Source organism: Cetorhinus maximus, chromosome 1, assembly GCF_964194155.1.
Source record: "Cetorhinus maximus chromosome 1, sCetMax3.hap1.1, whole genome shotgun sequence".
NCBI classification, from domain to species: Eukaryota; Metazoa; Chordata; class Chondrichthyes; order Lamniformes; family Cetorhinidae; genus Cetorhinus; species Cetorhinus maximus.
Window position 1 is genome coordinate 55934517 of NC_135879.1, and position 12164 is coordinate 55946680.

Sequence of the window (12164 nt, forward strand, 5' to 3'; positions counted from 1 at the left end):
CCCATGGCCCACTATAGCCCCTATGCCAACATAGTGCCAACTCATGCCTCCCACCCACCACCCTTTTCCTTTACACCCTCCAGGCCAACTCACCTAATGTGCACCAAGGGCAAACCTCAGGAGCCATTCTGACATAAAGTTGTGTTCATTGATGATGTCACTATTTCAAACATAAAGCACTCTCACTAATAAAAAAAAAACCATTCAATGCATAGAAATTCCTTCAACTAATCTCTTATGGAAACAAACACTTATTCTATAACCACTTGGAGCTGTCAGTCAAACTGCTCACTTAACAGGCACCCCATTGTGATAATGTTAGTTTGTAAAATCAATTGTAGCAGCACAAATCCTGTAAAGATAGCGCTCAGGCTTATGTCAACTGACAGAATGAAATATCAAGCGCCATGTTTTTTTGAATTCCAGACTTCTTTTAAATTTAAAACCCAGCAGAGTTAAATCCATTGACAGCTTTGACGATTCCAATGAGTTTTGACAGTTCTTTGACAGATCCAGTGAGTTTATGCACTTTTTACACACAATCATGTTTACTTTTAGCAATCCCAAGCTGTGCCCTACCTACCCCAAAGGGTGTCCCGGGACCATATTCAAAGGGGAACCTACCCCTCCAAAGGGGTACCCTAGCTGTCCAAACAAATCCACCAAGTTCAGACCAGCTTAACTAGCCTAAGACAGTTTGGTTTGTCATCCTGGGCTAGCAAAATCCCACTTCAGTAGAGACAACTGATGATTTAAATGGCCAGCTGCCTCCATAAAACATGCATTCGTGAAACTTGACCTGTCTCCAGTCCCGCTGCCGCGAAATTACACAATTCCATGTTCGAGGCGGAATTTATGATTTTCAACCATTTCCACTATTTTCAGCACAACAGGGAGCCTCTCTGGGCAGTTATTTTATATAGCAAAAGTCTCCATTATAAAAAGGCCTCTCCAATTGATGGTCACAATCGAGGCCCTCCTTCAGATGATTGAGTTCTCATAATTTCCAAGGGATTTTGTGAGAAATGGAGGCAGAACATACTTTCATAGCTAAGCTAAAGGAACATGCCCAAATTTCTGTGCCATTTTCTTTTTCTGTGCTCACTCCTCCAAGGAAAAAGTCTAAAGGTATTGAAAAGAATGGCGCTCAGCCAAAATTTTCCTTCAGGTTTTCATTGGCATTTTAGTTCAACAATAAAAATAGCATTGGGGGAACAAGTCCAATTGTGAGGAATGAGTATGATCTTAACTCAATCTAGCTGATTGGGTAGGTAGTGAGGGGCAGAATCAAGGAGCCAGTTCTATTACAGACACCAAGGGCGGACGTTTTCCTCCCCTGCCTGCCACCAGGATCCTCCGGTCCCACCGAATGTCAATGGACTTTTGCCTGGACCACCGAATCTCCCATGGCAGGTCTCACCACGATGGGGCTGGAAATTCCTGGCTCTCCTCTGTTTAGACATCAATACAGATGAATCGCACACCTACAATAGCACTTCAATGACAACAATCTGTGTCAAGTTCAGTCTGCTGGGTTAAGGTTACCCAGTGAGTGTGTTAGGATGATAAATCAATATCCTTTGATGTTGAAGGGCATGAGAATCAAAGCCGCCAGTTTTATCACGTTGCCAGGGCAACATCACAAGACACAAAGCAGCTCACCAGTTAGAATTTCCTCAGGACAGTGAGATGAACTCTGGTAAAGACATCCCCTGGTTATACCCACCTCCCTCACCATAAATGCATATTGCAAAGTATTCATGAATTTATGGGAGCCATAAGTCTGAAATGGTACATGATATTATACGGTGAAGAGTGTCAACTTATATTGAGCAATGCCAGATAGTGAAGCTGGAAAAATCCCATCTGGAACTTTCCCAGGACTTCCCATTAAGATTGCCTGAAGGCTGCTGTGTGCCAGAATAATTTGTCTTAAGCATGTAGAAGCATTTTTGTGGTTGGACCTCTAAATCATAATCAGAGTTCACCTAAAAGTTTTATAACTGATGCCAGCAGCCATCTTCATCATATCAAATACTAGGATTTTCGGTAATGGAATGCTTTAGCATCTTGGTCACCAAAACAGTATCATCTGAAATTTTGTATTTGATAAGATGGCTCCTGGCCTGGCAGATCTTTGATCATAGGATTAAAGGCCTAGAAATTTGGCCATTCAATGTCTATTCTTCAAGCACCAACAGGCCTGCTAAGCACCCAGTATGGTGGGTAGGAAGCTGGAAGGTTGCTGCCTACCATATTAGAAAAGGACAAAATATCACCATGCAGTGTCCATGTCTGAAACAGGCATTAAGCCCTCTGCTAATGCAAGTATCACCTAATGACTATTTGAGTCCCACACTGCAAAAAATGGTGCTCTCGTTACTCAGCGAAACCAGGCCATGTGCTGCTTATTAAGCAAAAACAGAAAATGCTGGACAAACTCAGCAGGTCTAACAACATCTGTGGAGAGAAAAAACAGAGTTAATGTTTCAAGTCTTTATGACTCTTCTTCAGAGCTAAAGAGAAGTAAAAATGTAATGAAATTTATACTGTTTAAGCGGGGGTGGAACAGGTGAAGCTGGATAGAAGGCCAGTGCTAGGTGGGGGCAAAGGAGAGATTGCCAGAGATGTCATGCAGAAAAGGACAGATGGTTGTTAATGATAGTGACACTGGCTAAAGGAGGTGCTGATGGTGTCGTTAAGATCAGAAAGCATAATGTGATAATGGCAGGTCAAGGGTAGACACTCTGAAAAGAGCAACATGAACAAGTGACAGATGGCCCTTGTGGGGGTGAGATGTGGGGAGGGGACAGTGGTGGGAAAAAAAGATTGAAAATAGGATAAAAGGTGGGGATTAAGTGCTTACTAAGTGTTGATCAATCAGGAAAGCTTTTGAAATATGCTCACCAAATGTGGGGCCATGAGGAGCAGGAAAACTCAGACAACTGTCACTTCCCTCCCAACCCTGCCTCCAATCCCACCAACTAGACCTCCGCCCAGCCTCCATACTCCCTCCCTCCCACTGTGACATTTGATCTTTATCTACCACCTGATCTCTTTCTTTCCCGTTGCTCATGTCCTCCAAGGCACCAAAAGTGATGGTGCCTTGGACTTTACCATTCAGAAACAGGGATCTTAACCTGCAGCACAGTTTCAGAATTGGCAGAATTTTCCCGTTGGCGTGCGGCGGCAGGACCCGCATGCCGACACGTAAAGTGACGCGCGGTGATGTCAGGCGAGCATCCCGACGTCACCGCGCACCATCGCGATATTTCGTTGGGTGGACGCGCGATGATATCCGTGCATCACTTAAGACTCTTGAGGCGCCAATCGACCATGACTTTTTGGCACCCGTGCAATCTTCGGGTCATTGCACGGGCACAACGGGCAGACGGGTAGGACACATTTGTATAAACCTCATCCACGGGCGGGATAAGAGGGCTCACTGGGGCCGTGAGTGTACTCTGTCAAATATTAATGTTTCAAAGTTACTGATCCTTGCCTGTGTGATCCGCAATACTTCAAAAGGCATACCAGCTGCTTGGTCTGGACTCACAACCTTCAGGTCAGCACTCTGCAGTGAGGAATTTCTTTTGGGCCTGCACGTTTCAGGAAGCCTTCCCTTAGCCTGGGAATGGGAGCTGAACTCTCCACTGGAGGCACCTCCTTTGAGAAGGAAGGGAGGACTAGAAGGGGAATGCACATTCAGCCTCCAGGGGAGCTACCTTTGGGAGGACAGGCGCAGGCACAAGGGGTGCAGTGCCAAGAGGTAGTCCAAGGCGGAAATGCCACTATCCTGCTGCCAAGGTATACAGGCAGCAAAGCAACTACCTCAATATGTCTGAGGTGCAGTGCCGAAGGAGGCTCCGTCTCTCAAGGGAGACAGTCAACTATATCTGTCAGATGATTGGGCCTGAGATCTCTGAAACTGTGTGGGTGGATACCCCATGCCAGTGGCTCTAAAGGTCACAGCTGCCTCAACTTCTATGCCTCTGGCTCCTTCCAGGGGTCGGTGGGTGATCTTTGCGGTGTCTCCCAATCAGCTGCCCACACTTGTGTCAATCAGGTTACAGATGCTCTGTTCAGGCGTGCATTGACCTTCATCCACTTCCGTTGGGACCAGGCAAGCCAGACACAGCGAGCCAGAGGTTTCACGGCCATTGCTGGCTTCCCCCGTGTCCAGGGTGCAATAGACTGCACACATGTGGCCATCAAGGCGCCAGCAGGTGAGCCCGGTGCCTTCATCAACAGGAAAGGCTTCCACTCCATGAACATGCAGTTAGTGTGTGACCACAGGATGCAGATTCTGCAAGTTTGTGCAAGTTACCCAGGCAGCTCCCACGACACCTAAATCCTCAGACACTCCCAGGTGCCGGGGCTCTTCAGTGCTCCAGCCCGGCTTGATGGATGGCTGCTGGGTGACAAGGGCTATCCCCTCAGAAGGTGGCTCATGACGCCTCTCCGCCATCCAAGAACAGAAGCTGAGCAGCGGTACAACAGGAGCCACGCTTCCACAAGGGCCGTGGTGGAGAGAACCATCGGTCTTCTCAAGATGCACTTCCGATGCCTGGACTGCTCAGGAGGCGCACTCCAGTACCCCTCAGATCGTGTGTCGCTGATAGTGGTTGCATGCTGCGCTCTCCACAATCTTGCGCTGGAAAGGGGGGATGCTGTGGACGACGAAGACATAGACGCATTGGCTGCGGCTGCACACGATGAGTCCAGCAGTGAGTCAGAGGATAAGCACGCAGAGGGAAATGCTGAGGGGGTAGACGCTGACCCCCCCCCCCCCCCCCCCGGGCATACTCCAGGGAGGCAGGGACACCCAGGAGGCTTTAATCCAACGAAGCTTCAGCTAGCACACCACATTTGGACCTCCAGGACAAGCCTGGGCTGCAGGCTCCATACTCGATACCTAAGTGCAAAATCTGCCTGGATAGGAACATTAACTAAGGGCCTTGTTAATAAAGCTGAATGTCCCACAAATCACTCATAACATTATTAGTAACCATCCACCTGCAGAAGAAAAGAGGCACCCTCAGCCATGGTGACATGTCTGAATTTAATATTACAACCAAAGGAACTTCAGAAAACAAAATGACAAGGGTGTTAAAAATCACACCAACGCATAAAGACCTCATTGCAGGCCAACACAAAAGCACAACTGATAAACCCGTGGTGTGCCTAAGGTGCCTTATGTTTACGTTTTCGGGTGCTACGTCTTGGTGCTGCCCCCTCGCTGGGAGTGGCATCTGAGACATCCTGCTCGCTCTGCTGTCCTGTTGTCCTCGATGACCTTGGCGGCCGTTCTCTGGCCTGTGGAGCCTGTGCTGGCCCCGCCTGGGAGGGAGCTGCCAGTTCCACAGCTGGCATCTCCCCAGTTGTCGCAGCCTCATTGGATGCAACGGTCATTGGCAAAGGGGCGGAGGAGCTGCCGCTCTCATCCGGAGCACCCTGAGAGGAGCCCGCAGAGAAGACAGGCAGCTGCTGCACCGACGTGAGGTCGCTTCTGCCGCGCTGCCACCTCCTTGAGGAGGGCAGCAAGGCAATAATCAGAAAAACGAGGGGCACAGTGCCCCCCTGCCCTACCCTCCTGCCTGGCCTGCTCACCAGCAGCGCTCTGGGGAGCCCTTCCACTGGCCATGATTCACAGCCTTTGAAAGGCTGCAGCAGCTTTTTAAAACAGGCCGCTAGGTCGCCATTGGACCCGGTGGTCATTGCAGTCCCGCCGCCGCCTGCCCACTCCCACTGCCCTCGGGAGCTGCGATTCACACTGGGCGGGCCTTAATTAGCCCACCCACGTAAAATGGCGGCACAGACCTGATAGCGGGCGGCGATCGAATCCATGCCCGCCCGCTCCCACACCATCTGCCGACAGGCAGAAAGTTCTACCCTATGCCAGAGAATCATACAGCAGAGACATTCCTATGTCAGATCTTTGAAAGAGAGGTGCAATTGGTTCCCCTACACTTACTTTTCTCATAGTCTTGCATTTTGTTTACTTTTCAAGTTCTCTTTTGAAAGTTATGATTGAATCAGGCAATGATTGAGCTCCTCGCCTTTGCAACTCTGTTCCAGGTCATTTTTTACCAATTGTCCCCCAATTTCATCTCCATCACAACTTAAGATTTCTGTCCCTAATAGTTGGATTCATTTTTTCTCAATTGATGCCTTTAAGCTCCAAATTTAACAATATCTGCATTACCCAACCCCTGACCCAACATATTCCATGTTTTTACTGTGCTGCTGCTCTGCTCACATTTGATTTCCTGGACTCCTTTCCCACAAGTGTTGTGTTGCTGTTATGCCCAGGAGCCCTAGTGAGGAAAACTGCTGTCTGGAGTCATAACTGACAAAAAGGCAGATGGATTTGGCTGGTAAAACCCAATGATCTCCCAGGACGTAGTTGGAGGAGTTCCTTAGGGCAATAACCTAGGCCCAAACAGATAAAGATGGTTCATCAGTGACTGTACCTCCATCACAAGATCAGAAGTGGGGCTGTTTGCTGATGATTGCAGTGTTCAACTCCATTCACAATTCCTCAGAGAACAAAGCAGTCTATTACCACATGCAGCAAGGCCTTGACAATATCCAGTCTTGGGCTGAGAAGTTGCAAGCAACGTCCATATCACAGAGGAGCCATGCAATGATTTTCTCAAGTAAGTGAGAGTCTAAACCATTTACCTTTGACACTGAATGGTGTTATCATCGCCAAGTCCTCCACCATCCGAAATCCTGAGAGTCACCATTTACCAGCAACTGAACTGGACCAACCACATATATGCCGTGTCTACTAAAAAGGAATCAGGGGTTGGGTATTCTGAAATGACTGCCTCACCTTCTGACTCCCCAGAACCTCTTCTCAACCCATAAGGCACAAATAAGGAGTGTGATTAAATATTTCCACTTGTCTGAATAGATGCAGTTAGAAAAACACAAAAGAAGCTCGACACCATTCGAGACAAAGCAACCCACTTGATCGACAGCCTATCCACCACCTTTAAACATTTAGCCCTTCCACTACCCACGCCCAGTGACAGCAGTGTTTACCCTCTGCCAGATGTACTGCAGCAACTTGCCAAGCCTTCTTCAGCAATATCTCCCAAACCTGCGACCTGCATCACTTAGAAAGACAAAGGAAGAAGTATAGATGAAAATCTATACCTCCAAGATCTGCAAGTCGTATGTCATCCTGACTACATTGTCACTGGGTTAAAATCCTGGAACTTCCTACCTGACAGCACTGTGGCAATACCTTCACCAAACAAACCGCAGCAGTTCAGGAAAGTCCACACAAACCTTCTCAGGGACAACTAAAGATAGGCAATTAATGCCAGGCTTGTCAGTGACACCTATATAGAAAAATGAATTTTAAAGATACTATAAATGCAAAATTTAGTTACGTAGAGCCTCAGAGGCCTACTGCAAATTTTCCTGCCCCTGTCTGCATCCGAAGACCTTGAATAACGCTGTCATGATGTCAGTGACCTAGACTAGCTGATTCAATGCCAAGTTACCAAATTTAGTCAATGCATGTGTGGGCAGCAACTTAATCATTTCTGAAACAACAAGCATTATGAATTCAAATAGGCTCAATTCTGGGACTATTGAAAGGGTCGCTCCGCAAGTTACATGTGAGGTGCTTTTGACTTACATTTGCTATAGCATAGTTTGTGGAAGCATTGTTTTAAGTTGCTGGGGCAATCTCTTTTGCTCTTCTGGTCTCTTGCTAACGTTGCCATGACTACCATTTGGAATCAGGTTTTCAGCTAGACTATCCTGGTATTCATTTAACTAGCACCTAAAACTTTCTAAAATAAATGGATTCTGGTGCTGGAGATAGCTATAAATGAATACCAAAGGGTGGAAAGACTTACATAGATGTTGCAATTCCACTTTCTCTATGCCATGAGCAGGACATGTAGAGGAGGAGGCAGAGAGAGAACACTCTGTGAGAAGAATTGAGAAGGAGGATCTCCATAGAAGGTCATGCCTTAAGGAGTCTAGGCCTTATGCACTGGAATTCCTGAACACTTCTTTAAAATCCACCTCTTTAACCAACATTTTAGTTACCTCCTAATATCTTCCTTGTTGGCTTGGCTTTTATTTTTGACTGATTATACCTCTGTGAAGCACCTTGGGTATTTTTCTACATTAAAAGTGTTATATAAATCCAAATTGTTGGTGAGTGGTGACATCTAACATTCCAAATAGCTTCAAAGTTCTAGTACAACAAATAATATTTTGAAGTATGTGCTGTAGTAAAAACTTCATTGTGTGTAAATGCGGGTTAGGATTTTGGGCATACACCGAGTTACAGTGAGCTGCAAATAGAGTAAAAGAAATGGAACAAAAGGAGGTTTTTCTGTTGATCAATGTCAGCCTTCTTGAAAAAAGGAGTTATATTAATGAGGTGCCATGCTAAAATTCAATTTGGTTGAGTGAACTGTGCATTCCTCGCATCCATGGAAAAATTAGCAACCAAATGCCTGGCCTCCTCCAAAGTTTGTAAATTTACCTTACTGTTCTAAAATATCATTGGAGAGTTTTGGGTTTTTTTGGTGGAAGCAGAGATTCCTAGTTCCATTTTGCTTCCGACAACAGGTGATTTTGATATGGGAGCCACCATTTATCCATATTGCCTTAGCTTCTTTATTGAGCTTTTCTAACATATTGTCAATTGCTGGCCTCAGCTCCCAGTGCCTATTATTTTCCAGGTTCTGACAGCCTGTCAGAAATAGTGTGCATAGCCAGGGTCCCAGTTTTCAGCAAATTCAATCCTTGCTGTTAGAGAAGATGTACCCACACCATAGATGTGTCGCAACTCCAAAATTACCAACATTGCAATTCTGAGGCTACTGTCATGGCAAGAATTAGAAAGCAAAGTTTAGAACTGAAAATGTTGTTTGCTTAATCATGCGACTTTGTCTACTTTAAGTTTGTTGTACATTTATCACAAAACTTAAATTTAGAAACCAACCAAAACGTATAAAGAAAGGCCCTGACTTTTCTGACTGATCATCGCACTTGGACATTAGTGTAGAAGGCTAAAACATCCAAACACAAACACTTTGGCCAATCTGTTCAAAGGAGAGTGACGCAGCCATACAAGTGAACACTCCGCCAGGAGGTAAATGAATAAGTGGAGCAACAAAGAATAGATTATTCTTCACCACAAGTGAAAGCGCATGTCTCAGAAATTTGTGCTATAAGAGCAAGATCCTTCTTACAACAAAGTCTCCCCATGCTAAGGTTGCCATATGCACTGCTCTTATAATGATTGTGAGACTTTGGAAGAATAAGATATAAAGAGGGCATCTGAATTTAAAACTGCTATTGGATTTGTTCCTGTAAAGCTTCTCATATGGGTCTGCCAAAGGCATTTTGACTGTCTACCCCAGCCTACCTTTAAACGTTTATTACCAGACTGTTATTACCAGAACAGTTTCCTGCTCAGAAATCTCTCGCGGCACAAACAAATGAAATACATTTTCCATTTTAAGAATAGGGAAAAAGATTCCTTGTTTATGAAATCCTAAAAATTCCAGTTCTGTCTACAGGACATTTAAATTGAGTTCTGAACTTAGTTTTGTAGCAATACGTATATCACATTCACATATAATATACCTATCAGTACTTCACTCTTTCTGAGAAAGGGATTCAGTTGGGAACAAATTCAAAGCATTCAGATTTATTTCAGAAACCTGAGCTAGAATTTCCCCATCCCAGATCGGAAGGTAATGGAGATGGGACAGCAATAAAATGGCCACCAAGCAACGTAGCCAGAAATTCTGCCTCTGTTTCAGCCCTCTGCCATTTTCCCCGGGCAGGAGAGGGAGCAGGCACTCAACAGTCCTACTCCTATTAACAAGCTTGTTTACTTTGTGGCAGGCTCATTTAGAGCCCATCTCCAGAAAGTTTTCTGATTTTCAGTGGCACAGTCAGGATTCAGCAGCAGTCAGGTTTCACACCAGCTACATGCAGACAGAAAGTGTTTTAAAAGTTAAGAAAAATGGTTTTGCCTCCTTTTACAGTTCATCAGAAAATTATGGTTACAGTAGCATGATTTGTATGTGTTTTGTGATCAACTATCCATTAAAAAATGTATTTGCCCACTTTTTTCTTCTGCCAAGTGGCATGCTGTCAAGTAAAAGAGTAACATTGTAAATGTGGAAAAGTAAATGGATTTTAAAAGTACATATAATGATATAAATGGTAAAGTACATTTTACAGTATTAGAAGTATAACCGAGTAAAATAAGTAACAATTTCTCATTTTTAAAGCACTTTCCATTGCTTTTGTGTTTTCAGTTTAGATATCTGCTAAGATTAACAGTTCTGAAGTCAAATTATTTATCTGGGCAATTTATGGGTTTTTGGGTGCAATTCAGTTTTTTAATGGAAAAATAAATGCTTGTCTGTGTTTACATAGCTGCGTGTAAAACTCAAATTGTTTATTTGGGGAATTTGTGGACTCTAGGATGGAATCCAGCCTTTATAATAGGACTTGTGAGTTCATTTGTTTATTAAGTGGATAAGAAGTGGGGTGGAGATGGCGGAGTGGGTTTGGGTGGAGGGTGGGGAAAGAGGATGGGATGGGGAGTGGTGTCGGGGTTTGATTAGATGTGGGGGTTGTGGGGTAGTGTGGGTGGGTGGAGGAAATGGGTGAGGGGTTGAGGGGCTGGGTGGATGAGGGGGTGGGGGTTGTTGTACATTTAAATTATAAAATACTTTAGAAATACTTCTAAAATATATTTAAATAAATTTAAATAGATTTTGAGGCCTCCCCGATGCAACTCAACTTCCGCCACCAATTCAGTCAAGAATATCTGGGCCGATGTATTTGGGAATGGATGAGAATGGAGTTGGGCCTTTTAACGTGTCCCCTCCAGAATTGGTCAGCCTCCACTCCTACATCAGGCCTGCCTAATTGGGTGGCAGACCTGCCTCCGGGCCAATTAAGACACCAAGCCCGGAAAATCCTGCTCCCCGGCAGGCTGGTGACGGAGGCGGATTCCTGACCGGGAATTGAACCTACCTCCTGATTCCCACCTTCGAAGGAAAAAAAAGCAAGCCCCTGGAAACATAAGCCCCTGCCAAATCTCCTAGATCCAGCATGAGATCTAAATGTATCTTTTCACAAGTTAATGTACCTGCCATTTGAACTGTTGCTTGTGAAATGAAATCACAGCCAGTTAAAGTTTAAAACCTTGTAATTAATGGGCATAGATTTTGAGGTCAGTGATGAAGTAATGACACTCACCTCACTGGCAGTGGCCCAATGAGTTTTCATAGGCTTTTGATTAGAGATGAGGCATCTGATTCAACAATGGCATCTGTGAGCAGGGCAAGAAATAGAGAGGCTGTTCAACCAGATTGAACAATCCTCACTGAGTCCAGAAAGTATAAAGTAGGAAATATAAATTAGATTTAAATCATATGCAGAAAATGGTATTAAGATTGGAAAATGAAAATGGGATTAACAGAGAAAGATAAAACAGGCAGCAGAAGAGGTTTTAATATTAGAAAAATTCCAAGACTAATTTTCTTTCTTCTAAATTAAGCTTTTAGTGCCAGAGAGACTGCAGGCAGTAATTAGCATTTCACATACTTCTGAATGCAGCAGCCCTAACCTTTTTGTCATTTTTAGTGCAGTACTCATGGGAAAATACTCCAAAGTTCATGCTATTGCATTCATTTCAATGCCATGTCTATTGGCAAGGACTGAAACAGTGCAACCCCTTCGATGAGCAGGGTATCTCTGACGGCACCTTCTGGATTTTCACATTAAGATGCACATGTGCGGATGTTAGAAATTGCTGACCAATTTACTCCTTTATAACAGTAAGCACTGTTAACCTCAATGTTAATCTTATCACAAAGCCTGGCCTGATATCACACGTGGATTTCAAGAGAGCTTAATATCTTAGTCACTGAACATCCCTACTTAATATGACATAGGGACTGCATTATCAGCAAGAAGATGGGTATTGAGTCAGATATTTTCAACCGCATGATCCCATCTCCATCCTGGCACTTGCTTGCCCTATTTTTATGTCAGAAATGGGTCCACTGCCTCTGGAGGCAGGCCCAAGGCATCAGAGGTGGGTGGATGGTGAGGCCAGCAGGCTAGAAGGCCCACCTCTGTTTACTGGGACATCATCC

The 12164-nt window shown here is 44.9% G+C and overlaps 1 protein-coding gene across 5 annotated transcripts in view; it reads left to right on the forward strand.

Annotated features, from left to right (window-relative positions):
• Positions 1-12164, forward strand: part of hhip (hedgehog interacting protein) — a 236923-nt gene that overhangs the window by 203776 nt on the left and 20983 nt on the right. The window lies entirely within an intron of this gene.